The sequence below is a fragment of the Manis pentadactyla genome, chromosome 5 (assembly GCF_030020395.1).
Source record: "Manis pentadactyla isolate mManPen7 chromosome 5, mManPen7.hap1, whole genome shotgun sequence".
Taxonomy (NCBI): domain Eukaryota; kingdom Metazoa; phylum Chordata; class Mammalia; order Pholidota; family Manidae; genus Manis; species Manis pentadactyla.
Window position 1 is genome coordinate 107,730,825 of NC_080023.1, and position 17,863 is coordinate 107,748,687.

The following is a 17,863-nucleotide window of genomic DNA, read 5'->3' on the forward strand; positions in this document are numbered from 1 at the left end:
ACTATGTTAAATAACAGTGGGGAGAGTGGGCATCCCTGTCTTGTTCCCAATCTCAGAGGAAAAGCTTTCAGCTTCTTGCTGTTCAGTATGATGTTGGCTGTGGGTTTATCATATATGGCCTTTATTATGTTGAGGTACTTGCCCTCTATGCCCATTTTGCTTAGAGTTTTTATCATGAATGGATGTTGAATTTTGTCAAATTCTTTTTCAGCAACTATGGAGATGATCATATGGTTTTTGTCCTTTTTATTTATGTGGTGGATGATGTTGATGGATTTTCGAAAGCTGTACCATCCTTACATCCCTGGGATGAATCCCACTTGGTCATGGTGTATGATCCTTTGGTGTATTTTTGAATTCAGTTTGCTAATATTTTGTTGAGTATTTTTGCATCTACGTTCATCAGGGATATTGGTCTGTAATTTTCTTTTTTGGTGGGGTCTTTGCCTGGTTTTGGTATTAGGGTGATGTTGGCTTCATAGAATGAGTTTGGGAGTATTCCCTCCTCTTCTATTTTTTGGAAAACTTTAAGGAGAATGGGTATTATGTCTTCTCTGTGTGTCTGATAAAATTCTGAGGGAAATCCATCTGGTCCAGGTGTTTTGTTCTTGGGTAGTTTTTTGATTACCACTTCAATTTCTTTGCTGGTAATTGTTTTGTTTAGATTTTGTGTTTCGTCCTTGGTCAGTCTTGGAAGGTTGTATTTGTCTAGGAAGTTGTCCAGTTCTTTTAGGTTTTCCAGCTTGTTAGCATACAGGTTTTCATAGTATTGTCTAATAATTCTTTGTATTTCTGTGGGGTCCATTGTGATTTTTCCTTTCTCATTTCTGATTCCAGCTTGTTATCATATAGGTTTTCATAATAGTCTTTGATAATTCTTTGTATTTCTGTGGAGTCTGTCGTGATTTTTCCTTTCTCATTTCTGATTCTGTTGATGTGTGTTGATTCTCTTTTTCCCTTAATAAGTCTGTCTAGAGGCTTGTCTATTTTGTTTATTTTCTCAAAGAACGAACTCTTGGTTTCATTGATTTTTTCTATTGTTTTATTCTTCTCAATTTTGTTTATTTCTTCTTTGATCTTTATTATGTCCCTCCTTATGCTGACTTTGGGCCTCATTTGTTCTTCTTTTTCCAATTTCATTTAGACTATTCATTTGGGATTGTTCTTCCTTCTTTAAATAAGCCTGGATTACTATATACTTTCCTCTTAGAACTGCCTTCGCTGCATCCCAGAGAAGTTGGGGCTTTGTGCTGTTGTTGTCATTTGTTTCCATATATTGCTTGATCTCTATTTTAATTTGGTCATTGTTCCATTGATTATTTAGGAGCATGTTGTTAAGCCTCCATGTGTTTGTGAACCTTTTTGCTTTCTTTGTACAATCTATTTCTCATTTTATACCTTTGTGGTCTGAAAAGTTGGTTGGTAGGATTTCAATGTTTTTGACTTTACTGAGGCTCTTTTTGTGGCCTAGTATGTGGTCTATTCTGGAGAATGTTCCATGTGCACTTGAGTAGAGTGTGTATGCTGTTGCTTTTGGATGTAGAGTTCTTTAGATGTCTATTAGTTCCATCTGTTCTAGTGTGTTGTTTAGTGCCTCTGTGTCTTTATTTTTTGTCTGGTGGATCTGTTCTTTGGAGGGAGTGGTGTGTTGAAGTCTCCTAACATGCGTGCATTGCATTCTAGTTCCTCCTTTAATTCTGTTTGTGTTTGTTTCACATATGCTGGTGCTTGTGTGTTGGGTGCATATATATTTATAATGGTTGTATCCTCTTATTGGACTGAGCCCTTTATCATTATGTAATATTCCTCTTTATCTCTTGTTATTTTCTTTGATTTGAAGTCTATTTTGTCTGATACTAGTACTGCAACACCTGCTTTTTTCTCCTTGTTGTTTGCATGAAATATCTTTTTCCATCCCTTGACATTTAGTCTGTGCATGTCTTTGAGTTTGAGGTGAGTCTCTTGTAGGCATCATATGGATGGGTCTTGCTTTTTCATCCATTTCTATTACTCTGTTTCTTTTGATTGGTACATTCATTCCATTTACATTTAGGGTGATTATTGAAAGATATGTACTTATTGCCATTATAGGCTTTAGATTCGTGTTTACGAAAGGTTCAAGGTTTGCTTCTTTAATATCTTCTGTCTAACTTAATGCGCTTATTGAGCTATTATAAACACTGTGTGATGATGCTTTATTTCTCTCCCTTCTTATTCCTCCTCCTCCATTCTTTATATGTTGGGTGTTTTATTCTGTGCTCTTTTGTGTTTTCTTTGACTGCTTTTGTCAGTAGTTGATTTTACTTTTTGCCTTCAGTTAGTATTTGGTTGGTGTGCTGTCTTTGCTGTGATTTTATTTTCTCTGGTGACATCTATTTAGCCTTAGGTGTGCTCCCATCTAGAGCAGTCTCTCTAACATACCCTGCAGAGGTGGTTTGTGGGAGGCAAATTCCCTCAACTTTTGCTTGTCTGGGAATTGTTTAAGCCCTCCTTCATATTTAAATGATAATCATGCTGGTTATAGTATTCTTGGTTCAAGGCCCTACTGTTTCATTGCATCAAATATATCATGCCATTCTCTTCTGGCCTGTAAGGTTTCTGTTGAGAAGTCTGATGATAGCCTGATGGGTTTTCCTCTGTAGTTGAGCTTTTTCTTCTCTCTACCTGCCTTTAAAATTCTGTCCTTGTCCTTGAGTTTTGCCATTTTAATTATTATGTGTCTTGGTGTTGTCCTCTTTGGGTCCCTTCTGGTGTTGGTTCTGTGTATTTCTGTGGTCTGAGTGACTATTTCCTCCCCCAGTTTGGGGAAGTTTTCAGCCATTATTTCTTCAAAGACACTTTCTATCCCTTTTTCTCTCTCTCTTCTTCTTCTGGTACCCCAATAATGTGGATGTTGTTCCTTTTGGATTGGTCACACAGTTGTCTTAATGTTGTTTCAATCCTGCAGATCCTTTTATCTCTCTCTGCATCAGCTTCTATGCGTTCCTGTTCTCTGGTTTCTAATCCATCAGTGACCTCTTGCATCTCATCCATTCTGCTTTTAAATACTTCCAGAGATTGTTTTATTTCTGTATTCTCCCTCTTTAGCTTTTGCATATTTCTCTGCAAGTCCATCAGCATGGTTATGACCTTACTTTTAAATTCTTTTTCAGGAAGATTAGTTAGGTCTGTCTCCCGAGATTCCTTCTCAGGGGAGACCTTCTGGGTTAATCTGGTCTGTATCAAATTCTTCTGCCTTTTCATGGCAATAGAGGTAGTTGCGGAGAGCCGATGTGTGTCCCTTCTTGCTAGTTTGTAGCCTTCCTCTCCTGGGAGAACAGCGACCCCTAGCAGGCTCTGCTGGGCAGCTGCATGCAGACGGGGTGTCTGATTCTTGCCCGGCAGCTTTGAAGGAAGCTCCGCATGCTCGGTTACTGTGGGCGTGGCCACTGCCTCTATGGCAGAGTCCCTCCAGAGGGGGAATGGGCGGGAGGCTGTTTATCTCCATGAGGGGCCTCAGAGCCGTGCTTTCTCCCAGGGGGTTGGGGCACCTGGAGTTCCCTGGGATTTCCAGCTGCTGGGCTAAGTGTCCTGGGACACCTCCATCCAGCTGTGGGGTCTCTGTCCCTTTAAGACTTTCAAAAAGCACTCGCTTTTCTTTGTCCCAGGGTGCTGGCTGTGGGGACCCACTTGCAGGTTTTACTGTCCCATTCCCCTAGTATCCAGCACCCCACACTCTGTGTGTCTGTGCTCAGGTGCAGATGGCTGGGGCTAGGTACTCAGCAGTCTTGGGCTCCCTCTCCCTCCCTGCTCCGACTCCTCTCCTCCCTCCAGGAGCTGGGGTGAGAGGTGCTTGGGTCACTCTGAGCCGTGGCTTGTATCTTACCCGCTTCGTGAGGTGCTGGGTTCTCCCAGGTGTAGATGTAGTCTGGCTGTTGTCCTGTATCTTCTGGTCTTTCTTTTCAGAATAGTTGTATTTGTTGTATTTTCAAAAATATATATGTTTCTGGGAGGAGATTTCTGCTGTTCTACTCACACCGCCATCTTGGCATCTTGGCTTGGTGCTTTTTAAAATTTTTCACTGATGTTTCACTTTTCTTCTCATTTAGCTCTTATTTCATGACCCATCTCTACAGCTACTTCCGTGGAAGCCTTCTTGCTTACTCCTTTCTTGCATGGACTTACTTTGGAAAACCTGACAGCAGTTTAATCCAACCATTTGATTACTCTGTAACTGCACATATTAAGTAATAGGACATAGCTAGAGAAAATTTCACATTTTGACCCTCTTCAAATTTAAGAGCAAAATCTCAAGTGAGCCCTTAAAACTTTGAGACAGCCTACCTACCTAGTAAACTCATATTCTTGCTCTCTGAAACAACTATTTTTTTAATCTTCTCTGTGCACCTTAAAATACCAACATCTCTCCTGCCCTTACTAGCAGATGATGATCTTACTATCTACATTTTATGCATATGTCACAGCAGACAGCTGACAATTGCTTCAGCTTCTCCCTGCAGGCCCTTCCACCTCTACCTGGGGTGCAGAATCTATCTTCTTTCCTGCTGCATTCAAAGCACAACTCCTGTTCCTGTCTCAATCTGCACCTCTACCTGGGATCTAGCTTTTTCTTCCTCTTGCCTTTTCAAGGTCTTTGATCCCTCAACTACCTCCTTTTTATTTTGCATCATTAATTTTCCCCTTCATTTGTATCTTTTCCATCTTCCCACAAACTTGCCTTATGACCACCCAACTTAACCCTTCTTAGGCCTCACTAAGATGTCATATCTTTGTTCCTTCCCACAGCAAAATTCATCAGAGTTGTCTACAATCTCCTATCAACATCTAGCAAAATGTCCAGTCCTTAGTAGACACGTTAACTCTTTTTTGAATAAATAATAAATGACACCCCCTCTTCTAAGTTTCACAGCATAACAGTAGTCAGTGCATACCTTCATTACAGTACCTATTACCTATTTTTAGAGACTCCTCTCTGGAGTATAAGCTCATAAAGGACCAAATGATCTTTTCCTCATTTTTGTGCCCCAGAACCTAGCACCATGCCTGGTACATGTTGGACTGCCAATACATGCTAAGGAAGGAGGGAAAAAGGGAGAGAAGGGACGGAGGAAGAGGAAGGCTTATAATGTATTTCAACTGGGACAATGTGCACCCTAGTTTCCTTTCACCATATAAAACATAAGAGAGATGTAACTAAGATTGAATGAGGTTGAGTTTTCTGAAATATCTACATGGTCCATATACTGATGATATTCATAGAAAACCTGTTAACACATTAGGAAACCATGTGACAATACACCATACAGAAGCCTATATATATAAAATTGGACCAAGGGTTTGGGCAATACCTAGACTTGTGGGCAAGCACACACTTTAGAGTGATGTTTCAGTATACAAACTGCCTTTTTAAAAATCTTTACCCATTGATTAACTCTGCTGGGCTCCCAGCGAAGTGCATAAATCACAAAGCAGTATTATAGGTGATGCCCAGCAATTGGGCATAACACAAGCATGAAAAATAAGCAACCCACATTGCCTCGCAATTTGATGGTTTTAATTTCATACAAATGCAACATATTTTCTAAAAATGACCATGATACTTGAATACTTTTTATGGGCTTAGATAGTTGTATTTTTAATAAGATTGCATTTGCAATGAAGCATTCTCTCTTATCCTACTTTTCTTGCTCCTGCTCCTCCATTTCTCTAAACAAGTTCATAGATTTGAGTTAAGCAGAGTTCTCAGTTTACAGTTTCTGGTTATGCTACAATCCATCAGGTGCTTATTAACAAATACCTACTAGACTTCAGAAGATGAATCTATTTTTCAGGTTCAGCACTCTCCTAGGCTGGCTTCCCTTGAAAGAGGCTTTTTGGGTAATATAAAGATCAGAAAAAGGAGGGAAGAAAAGGGAAATAGCAAATAGAACCTCCACTCAACCTAGCCTCCTGTGATCATAAGCAGCAGCTCTGGATCTAGACTGCTTATATTTGAATCCCAACCTGCACTTTTTATGAAGTTGGTCAAATTACATAATTTCTATGGTCTCAATTTTCTCATCAGTAAGATGGGAATAATAATAAGCCCTATTTTGTTGATACGTCATCAGGATTAAATAATTTAATATCTGTAATGTGCTTAAAACAGTACCAGGCAACTAAGTAAGTTCCACTTGTTTGTTAAATGAACTAATGTTCTTAAGCAGTACAAAATGGTAGCCTACTGTAAATATTATCTTTCTTGTAAAACAGGCAGATAGGAAGTAAGACTCATCCAAATGTTACTAAGATTAGGATCAGTTATGAACAAAAGCTTCTATATCCATGGGTTCTACAATAATGCCTGGCTGCTATAGGTGAACAATGAATATTTATTGTAGGCATGAGCATGATCACAAAGCTTGGATTTAGGCCAGGAAGCTATTACCTAGTCTGAGACCAGAATTACAATCATTCAGATAAAATAAAATGCTATTGCATCTAAAAGCAAAGTCATGTCGATAGAGGTTAGGACTTGGTAATTAGAACTTGTGCTGAATGCCACAAAACCAGAGAGGCCCAGGGGTTACAACAGAAGGAATCAAACCAGACCAGTCAGGGCCAAATGAAATATGGTGTTAAATGAGTGGCAGTCAGCAACATACACAAAATAATACCTTCTCAACATTCATAGGGACTTTAAAGTTCAGCTAAAGTGTATTTCTCCTTGTTCTTCAGACAATGTCTACAAAAAAGTAGACATGGCTAATTGTCTTGATTCTTTCCATAGATGGGAAAACCTCCCTCCCAAGGAAATCTGCTTTATTTTCAGAAATTTAAAGGAATAGATTCTTTGTTATAATATGCTAATCCCGAACTATATATTTCATTAACCCATTTTTTCCAAGGACTGCTCTCATAAGCTGCAGAATATGCCAAATAACTCTTCCACATAATTATCTTTCATATATGTGAAACCACAAGTAGAACTATCTTGTTTTCCTTGAATCTTCTCTGGGCTAATTATTTCAAGTTTATTTAACTGTCCTTCATTCAACATTACTTCTCTGCAGCCCCTTTACTAAACATCTCTTCCTAATGTCCCCAGAAAAATGTGGAGCCTAGAACTGAAATTTTTAATAAGGACAAAGCTATGAAATAGTACAGAAAATGTTGGGGGCTATTATCTCTTACATGTTGACATTGCATATGTATTAACAAAAACTGTTTGCACTAGATTAGGGTCAGTACAATTTTTATGTTAACGGCCAGATAGTAGATATTTTAGGCTTTGAAATCCATAACGTTCTGTTGCAATACTCAGTTGTGTTGTAGCATGAATGCATCCATAGATAATATGTAAATTAATGAGTATGGCTGTGTTCCTATAAAGCTTTATTTACAAAAACAGACAGTGGGCTTATTTTGGTAATCCCTGCAATAAATATTCATATGTTTGCAGTCAACTAAAACTTCCAGATTTTCTTCTGAGAGAGACCTCTACTGTTTACTTTAAAAAGCTTTAAATTTGTCCCTATTAAAATGTTGTATGATTAGATTTAGCCTTTACATCTAATGTGGCACAATCATTTGAATTCTGAAGGACATTATATGTAAAAAGCTTCCATTCTCTTTATCTTGGCATCCACATGTTGATGAATACGCCCTTTCTTCTTTATAAGGTAAATTATTGACAAAATTGTTGAATGGGGCAAGGAAAGAATTTTTTGCCATATAACTCCAAGTTAACAAAAATCCATTAATAAATATTCTTTGGGAATATTTCTTCAATCAGCTGCTATGGATTAATTTTACCATCCTGCCTATATTTTCTCACCATAATAAGAAGACACTATCAAATATCTTAATGAACTACAATAGCAATACTTAAATTACTCTTCTAAATATAATTCATTAACTCCATGAAAGAATCTAAACTGAAACTCTTTCTTTGAAACCTAGTACATAGTTTCTCAGTAGTCTGGTACGTAAAATATTCAGTTTTTCCCCCCAATTAGTGCAAAACTAAGTGCAATGCTTGAAATTTCAGTAAGTCACATTACAGCTTTTATAATGAACATATTTTTAATAGGTTTTAGGAATTGGAATGCATTGTGTTGTAAGGAAATAGGGTTTCCAGTCATTGAATGCATTCTGAAGATGAGGGTAAAATTTGAGAATGACTTAGATTCATGTATCAAATAAACAGTGGAATAGATGACAAATAAGACCATGTGTATGTCTAAGAGTCTATGAACCTAAAATTTTGTTCAGCCAAATGACTATCAAGGATTTATTTTTAAAAAAACAGTCTCTTGTCTCTCTGCTGATATTGTCTAGCTGGAAGGGAGGTTAAACATACAGCAAATAGATGCAACTCATACCTCGGTTTCATTATCAATCCCTTGTTATCTGAAGCTCCTGAAATTGTCTTGGCAATGGCTCCAAAAGACAGGACATAGAACAAAATTGAATTTCTGACAGTCTGAAAGTCATGAAATATTTATTTCTATACAAGAGAAGAGGCTGTAGAATGATTTCTGTACTACTCTTATTAGAAATACAACATTTATGCCCTTTGCCTGAATAGGATCAGTCAACAAAGAACACAAGGTACTTCCATTCTACTGCATTCAGAATATTACCCCAATTATAATTTATTTCAAGGATATGGCACTATTTTAATTAATAATACTATTGTATGAATTGTGTAAAACATTTTGAGTTAAGAGTGGACTGAGGTAACTCTTTCACTAAAATGCAGAAGGTTAGCTTATGGTTATGTATAAGAACCTAACAGAAAATTCTCAAAGCTATTTTCATCAAAATCCATTCATTTGATGAAAAGAGCTTTTTCTAAAAGCCAAATAAACAAAAGATATGTAAATATCATTATCTAAGCCCTGAAATTATGACAACATTCAGAAGCAACATAGTAACATGATTAGAGTCCTGAATATAGTTTTATCAGAATTTCTAAGCAAAAAAATTCTGCTTGACTGCTTAGCTTTGAATTCATGTAAAATGCTAGACACATGGCAGCATATCTTCTACCATTATTTTTATTATTCTTGAAAATCAGGGTATGTATTTCCTGGTAGGTGAAATGCTATTTATTTTGTTTGTTAGTATTCCTCCTTCTCACACCAGAAGCCCTTATACCAATGCCCTTCAGTGCTGCTATGATCAGAGAAGTCGTAATTCATAAAGTTCATGCACAGAGTTTGGGATTTGAAGCTTATAATAACAGTCATGGAGTATGGAACGAGGAAGAAACCAAACCAGAGTGAGGAGTCTATGCAACTTCTCTACTGATTTTGCCATGTTATAATTGACCAGAACATCATAATTACTTTTAAGAAATGATGAACTTGATCCTGTGAGCATTTATCATTCTGTATGCTCAGAACAACTGCCCTTTTGTGAGAAAAGTTCCTCCCTGATTCCAGTTATGTGGCCCAGGTGGAGGCTGCCAAACAGTTCTGCTTTTACTTCCACCTGAACACTTAGCCGGTACAACCAAGGGACCAACTATACTCCCTATTTTGGTAATTGTACAGAACGTGAGTAGAAAACTCAGGTTATATTAACCTGAATTTATCCTAGGATCTTATGAATTAGGAGCTATCTCTTCAAAAAGACATCTGTACTTAAGATGCTCTCAATTGCAACCTAGAGGAAAAAATTAACTTTCTTACATATAAAGTAGAAGATGGTAGTTGGCATCAGTGGGAAGGCCTGAGTGAAAACGTCCAAACATTCTCTGCTCAATAAAAGCAACAAGAATGCTTGTGGTTTGAGACTTGTGGCATTTTAATCTGCCCTATTCCAAGCGCCATCCCAAATTCCATGATAGGTTGAAAAACCAACAGTCGTATAATCATGGTGCTAACTAGCAGCCACTGAAAGGAGCAGAATGGAGCTAAAGCTCTTTAAAAGCCCTATTCCTAGACAACTGCCATTATTTGATCCATCTGGAAAATGGATCAAATTTCCTGGAAAAGTTCCACCCAAAGCTTGCCTTTATTTGACATGAATTAGAGCTCACCCAGTGAGAACAGCCTTTTTTCCTGGATAGGAAGATAATTGGCAGCAGTTGTTTAACAATTTAGTTGCTAGATGTGGCAATAACAATTGTGGCAAAAACAAGGTGGTCAGAAAACTTTAATGTTAAAGACTTAGTTCAGGAAAGGCAGTAAACAAACAGCCACAACAATGATAAACCCTGTGGGTGGAAGATAATCTAATTTCCCAAGTTGCCACATCGTATTATCTAAAATGTGCAATTTTCAAAGAAAATATATGAGACACACAAAGACATAAGATATTATGGCCTATACACAAGAAAAATAAATGACAAGTCAACAGAAATTACATCTGAGGAAACCAATACATTTGATCTACTAAACAAAGATTTTAGCTCATTATTTAAAACACACTCAATGCACTAAAGAAAACCATGTCTAAAAAACTAAAGAAAAATCTGGGAATGATGTCTCACCCAGTTGAGAATATCAATAATGGATAGAAATTTTAAAGATAGGTCAATTGAAATTATCCAGTTTGAGTGTCTCAGTCCATCTGGGCTGCTGTAATGAAATACCACATGCAGGGTAACTTATAAATGATAGAAATTTATTTCTTGCAATTCAGGAGATTAGAAATCTAAGATCAAGGGGCCAGCATGGTCAAGTGAGGGCCCTTTTCTGGTCACAGACTTCTTGTTGTATCCTCACAGGGTGGAAAGAACCTGTGGGGTATCTTTCATAAGAGCACTAATCTCACTCATGAGGGCTCCACCATTACAACCGAGGTCACTCTCAAAGACCCCACCTCCTAATACTATCACACTGAACATTAGTATTTCATGTATAGGTTTTGGAGAAACACAAACATTCAAGAGAAACATATTTAAAAAAAAAAAAGAACTAAGTCTCAGAAACCTGTGAGATACCATCAAGAATATCATTGTATATATAATGGGAGTACCAAAAGAAAAGGAAAGGCAGAATAAAGCAGAAAGTATATTTGGAGAAATATTGGCCCAAAACTCCCCAAATCTGATGAAAAACATTGATCTACATTTCTTGTATGTACTCAAAAGACTCTAACTAGTGTAGATTCAGAGAGATCCACACCTAGTCATACCATATTCAAACCGTTGGAAGCCAAAGACAACTTGAAAAGAGAAAAAAAAAAAAAGCAATTCATCAAACAAGGAAGATCTGCAAACCCAGAGACAGAAAGTAGCTTAATGACTTCCAGGGGCTAAGGAAAGTGGAGGAATGGAGAACAACTGTTAATTTGTAAAAGGTTCTCTTCAAGGTAGTCTAATGTTCTTAAATTATACAGTGTATTAATAGTTGTACAACTTTGTGAGTGTATTAAGAAACACTGAAATGTATACTTTAAAAGGTGAATTTTGTGATATGTGAATTATATCTCAGTAAAAAAAGGAAAAACAATTGTGAGCATAAAAGGCTAATGACACAATGAGCTAATGGTACAACCTGAATATTCCTATGTTGTCAAGCACATAATTTTGAATTCAGGAGTAGCATTAACATTTCCAGAACCACACAGGTTGCCAAGCAAGTCTGAAAGAAAGTGACATGGCTGCTGGCGAAAAAGATACTAAGAGGCTGACGACTACATACAGCTAGCAGCAGACAAAGGGCTATAAGGAGGAAATTTGAGACTGAGACTGGGTTCAGCTATTGCGTTCTTTTTCATGGTTTGGTTATCAGAGCCAAAAAAGTCTGCTTTTTTTCCACTTAAACCATTGGGTTGGCTTTCTGTTACTTGCTAGCAAAACTCTGGAATAATAGCTTTATTTAAAGAAAAACACTACTCAAAATGGCTTAAACCATTATGACACTAAAAATAGGAGCGTATTGCATGGCGATGAGTGAAAGTGAAGATACAAGGGTGTTGTATTTCAATATCATTGGCCAGAAAATTGTTAATGGAAATTTAAGCTCAATTCCTTAATGCAGTGATTGTGAAACTGGAATAAAAAATCTTGATAGGATCAAAGGTCAAAATGTTCAGGAAGAATATGATTGTGAATTACCAAGCCTGACTGTGACGTAAACATGTGCTTAACTAAGCCTGTACTTTAATGCAGTAAGGAAGCTCTTATTTCTGCTACTGACCTATTTTCTAGGCTACAGAATAAAGCAGCCCAAACAATAGATTTTTCCATATATAACTAAGGTTTATATTTCAGTTTTTTGAGAAGTGAAAATTCATTTTCCACTCATGCCTTCTTTACTCGGCACAATTTAAAAATTTTGAACTTTGGCATTATCTTAAAAATTCTTCAGCTATTTTTTGCTATTAGTAAAATCAGTTAATCTAGTGAAATAATGCTAGATTTTTGTCAAGCAATATACTTAGCAGTCATGGTTATCAAATTCATTATTTTAACACCTGTTAAAATGATTTTGAGGAATGAAATCATGAATTATTTGTTCATAGAGTACATTTATATGACATAGGTACAATTAATTTTAAAGAAAAAAATAATTGAGTTAAATTTTGTGCTCCTCACCTCCAAGGAGAATCCATCTTAAATTCATCCAAATAACTCTCTAATAATAAGTGGGTATGTAATAATTCCTACCCCTAAAAAAATACAAAATGAAATGAAATGCAAGACATGAGTCAGTAATTTTAGTTGATAGGAGAAAATGCACAACATAAATAAGTATTGATGGTTCTAAATGATAATTAGCATAAGCAATCACTGAATGAATAAATGCATAGATACAAACAAAACAGACACACACAAATCAGGCAGATTTGTTTTTGATAAAATTTGAATGAACTATGAAAGTTCTATCAAAGAAGATTGTCATCCAAAAATATCTGGATTAGGTGGAGGTCAATATCTGATTTCCTAAGAAGATATGGGTATGTGAGTGCTTGAAAAAGAAACAGACAGAGACAAGAGTAAAGAGATAGAGATATGTATTTGAGAAATGAAATTTTCACCCTAGTCTCTATGGGATAGAAATTATAGGACTCCTTGTGGGAAGCAGGGAGTTCCTGATAATAATATCCACAAAAGATCCTTTATTTTTTTGTAGGCAGAATTCACTGAGTTTGGGTAAATACATTATTTTATTTTTAAAAACAGTTTTGAAGACTTTCTTCCTGAAGTTGTGCAGAAAAAACAGAAATTTATCCAATATACACATAGCAATTGCTTACTATGTGCCACATTAAATAATTAACTGATATTTGGGGAGTTGTAGTCTTACCAGCTACTGAATCTATATGTATTGACTGGTGCATCCTGATTATTTAGCATTTGGCCAATTTTTATGAAGTTGATAGACTAGTCTTCTGGTCATTTGGAGTTAGTTTTAACATATAATTTAGAATATTTCTATATAGTGGATTTTTGTCAGGAAATAGATTTAATTTGTATCTTTTGTCCTCTCAATGACCCTGTTCATCAGGACCTCCAAAAGTTAAGCTGACTTCGTGTGGTAGACCCATGGAAGGCCTAATGAAGCAGTAAGAAATTGAATAACTGTAGCATAGAAAGAATTGTTTTACATATTGGTAAGATGAGAGCAGGGGGCTGAAGTCGCCCTTGTCCCAACATAATGGATGAAACACCTTCATTTCTTGGCTACTATCACTTGGCAGGATTGTCAATATCTAGGAGCTGCAAACTCCTAAACCATGAGCATATCTCCTTAAAAAATGTAGGTATAACTCCAGAGCGAAAATATGCTCCCAGCCTGGGTCAAATAAACCACTGAAGCCAGAATCAGTCAAACGGAGAAATACAGCAAGAGAAATCTGTTTATTGCTTACAAGCAGTTGTCTCCTCCTGCTCGCCTGTATCTCACAACCTGGCTGCAAAAAAACCCCACCAAACCTCTCCAGTCCAGATATACTCTCACTCCTCAGTTCCATTATCATCACCTATTGATACGGAGATGCACCAAGGCCAGGCGAGAGCTTCTGGAAATATTGCAGTTTTACGCACAATAGGGTGCTTTTGCAAAGCCATTTCCAGTCAATTATTTTTATACTCATTTCATGCAACCTTTGCACTACTTGTTTGCTGTTTCAGTGGTAAACTGAAATGAGACACAACTGAAGCCAAGTCAGAATTAACATCCTTGCCGATCTTCAAATCCATTCCAGCACTTTGTGGTCTAACTCAGCTCATTTGCCATTCCACAAAGTAAACAGGATTGGTTAAAATCATTTTGTAGGGCCACTGCATTTGTCACAGTGAAGTTTAATAAATGATCACAGCTTACATTAAGAAAAATAACAGAAATCTAAATATGTTTAGATGGAGAAAAGGGACAAGTATAAGAGATTTACAGAAAGGAATGTCTAAGAAGTGTTTAGTTTGCTAGATGCATCGACTAGTGAAAAACAACTCTGGAGCCATACCATCAAGAATATGATTTAATGAATGGCAATCAAAGAAGGCCAAGAGCATCTCAATTTTGCCCCTGTAGTTTAATAATCATAAAAATATTCATAGAAAATCTTGCTCCTTCAGGTTACCAACTACGTAATGTATAAGCAGTAGGGACAGCCAATGACTCCTACTTTGTGTTCACAATCATATGTATAAATACCACCAGGTGCCTAGAGTCAGCCTAAAACATATCCTCGTGAAACATTCATTTTAATAAAATATTTGGTAATGTATTAAATATTTTATCTTGTCTTATATATAATATATCAAATATTTTCTCCTCAAAGGCAGCAGAGATAAATGTAGAGAAGCTGAAATTTGTTTAAATTTTGGAAATAAAACACATCATTTCAAGGAAATACCAGACTTCAGGGAGCAGTTTGCCTATGCTTCACAATATCTACTTCCACTCTGATGAAATTAGAGATACATCAATGAAAATGTTTGAGAGGCAGTAAGATAGGATTTTTAAAGTACCACTATCAAACAATAATTAGTAGATACTTCTAATGCTAATTACAGGGGCCAGAGAAAAATGCATCACATTTAACAAAATATACTGTCGTAGATGCTGCTAATAGCCCACCCAGATGCTCTTTACTTGGACAATGAACACCCTGTTCAGCTGTTATAATTATTAGTCACTAATAGCTCACAGCTGCCTCCTATTGTGAAAAATTGCTCTCAGCCAAGGACAGCCATCTTACCTGCAGCAGCCCCTATGCAATAGCTGACTGCTAAGGAAGGACCAACTCTGGTGCAATTCATATCTAGGACTGCCTTTAAAGTCAGGGTGAAGCTAAAAGGACTGAAGCTAGGCTCTAGGTGAGACCAAATCCACACCTTTCTCTTGCTATGCTGCTTCCCTCACTCCCTTTCTCCTGAGATGATTCAGTCTAAGTCCCTTGCACAAGAATCCCTGTCAGACTGTGCTTCTAGAAAGCCAGTTGAAGCATCACATTTCTGCCTCCATACTGCCTCTCCCAAAGTGTGGAAGGCTTAATATCTTTGCAGTTTGTATTTCCTATGCCCAGCCAGTGCTTTCTAAGCTTTTGCATTCTCCTCCATTGCATCCTTCTGAACACTTTTTCCCACAAAAATGCCTGGATCCTTTATAGTTTCTTTAACACCCTGTCTTTGACTTGGTATTCTCATTCTTTTTGGATGGGGAGTGGGAGGGATGTTATCTTCATGGGCCTGGAAAGGAACTTCAGAGATAACTTCAGGCAGATGAGTGTCTAAGCATATGGAAAGTCAACCCACTTCAAAGTTTCATCAGCCTTAAAATGAGCACATTTGTCTTTATGTCCAATTAAAATTTGCCCTTCTTTACTTCATGCCCATTTCTTGGTTTTGGAGCTAGCATTTTATGGACATAAATAATAGGTCCTAGCAAGCCTTCATAAACAAAGACTATTCACATAATCCAAGAGTAAAAATTGACCCACAAGATCTGTGGATCTGTGGCTAGGTCACTTTGCCCATAGCCAGTTCTTCAAAAGCCAATCCTCCAAATGACCTACTTGCCAAAATACTTGTTTCTTTATTTAGTTTTAATTAGATGGTTCTCATTTTTCAAAACAGCTTTGAGAACAGACCTAAGGCCCAAACAAATAGAATATTCCTTATACCATTATGAGAAGAAATGCGAAACAGTCAGATAAAATTAAATGCTTAGAAGAAACAAGTAAATTCTACAAATTGAACATTGCAAGGATTATATTTGTCTTCTGGGAAATTGTTGGTTAATTGGCTAATATATGTTAGATATCTAAGCTACATGATCATATTTTTTTTCTGTTTTCCAGTATTTTAAAACTAATTTCATCCATGCATAATCATTTACATTTCCTATGATGAAAATACTCATTCTGTCCTCAAATAAGTTCAATTTCCTGTCATTTCCTTCACCTATTAATATACAAATCACTTCTAACTTAATTATTATATGTCCTGTAAGTAATTACTTGAGAAGTCAAAAGTAAAAATTCTGTTTTAGATCCTATAATTTTTTTTTTTGAGTTGCAAATGGCATTCTTACCCACTAGTGGTGGGAACAAAAATTACTACCAATTGAGTAGAAAACAACTTGGAAGCATGTATCCAGATTTTGAAAATGACCTTGTCCTTTGAAACCAATTTCAAAGGACAAGGTCATTTTAGAATTAACCCAATTTCTAAAAGAAATAATCAGGATATATTAGAAAACCTTAGGTTCCTTATCTTCCTTTCTTGTGTGTCTTTTTTACTCTCACACTGCTATCCACTCATAGCACTTCTGACATCATATGCCACCAACAGGAAATTCTCTGTGACACCTCCTGTGTGTCCTACATTTAATTCAATTCTAACACCATCTACCTGGAAACAGTGTTTGATCCCACAGGTTAAAGGCTTGTGGGATCCAGTTCCACAAGACTGCTCCCATTATTCCTCATATGCCAGTTACAAGTAGTAGGTCCCCAGGTTACCCCAACTTTTGTCTGACTTGGTTACAGACTAGAAGTTGCCATGACCTCCTCCCCCTTTGGATTTGATTAATTTGCTATAGCAGCCCACAGAACTCAGGAAAACACTTACCCTTACCAGTTTATTAAAGGATATCATAAAGGCTACAGATGAAGAGTGAGGTCTAGGCTTCCTGAATACAGGAGCTTGGGGTGCATGGAGTTGGGGTATATCATCCTCCCAGTATGTATGTTTTCACCAACCTAGGAGCTCTCTGAATCCCCCACTATTGGGATTTTTATGGAGGCCTCGTTGTAGGTCAAATGCTAGAATCCTGTCCACCTCCTCAGTCTGCAAGTAGCAAGCAAGTCCAACCCAGGCGCTGCCTCTGGTCCAGCCTTTCTCTGCTCCAGGCTCTGCTGCTCTTGCCTCCAGCCTCTGCTCTGCTCTGCTTTTAGCACCGGGTGGAGCTCTTTTTCTAGCAACACAGGCAATAATGGCTTATTGCCAATGGGTGTGCAAGCATGTGCCTGCACAGTTGGCTAATTATGACATCAGTGCCCATGCACAGTGGGTGAATAGATTAGGATCAGGTGAAGATCCTGGCCATGGAACTTCCATTTTCCCCACATGCTTCTAGTGCTGTTATCGCTTAGGAGATTACACAGTTTTAGGAGCACTGTGCCAGGAACCAAGGCCAGAGACCAGTATATATTTATCTCTATTTATCTCACATCAAACATGAAGTCAAAGATAGATTGCCAAGATATTAATTGCAACATTTGCATGAAAATTCAAAATAGAAAAAACAAAAGTAGGGCTAATTTCAGAAATGGATGGACTCAGAATTGAAAAATTTCCATCAAGAATTCAACCTTTATTTGCCTCTAGATTCTGTTTTTCTTGATTTTTTTATATGGTGCTCTCTAGGACAATATTCTTGTGTCTCCCACTCGCAGAGGAGTGGGAAATTTGTCCAGC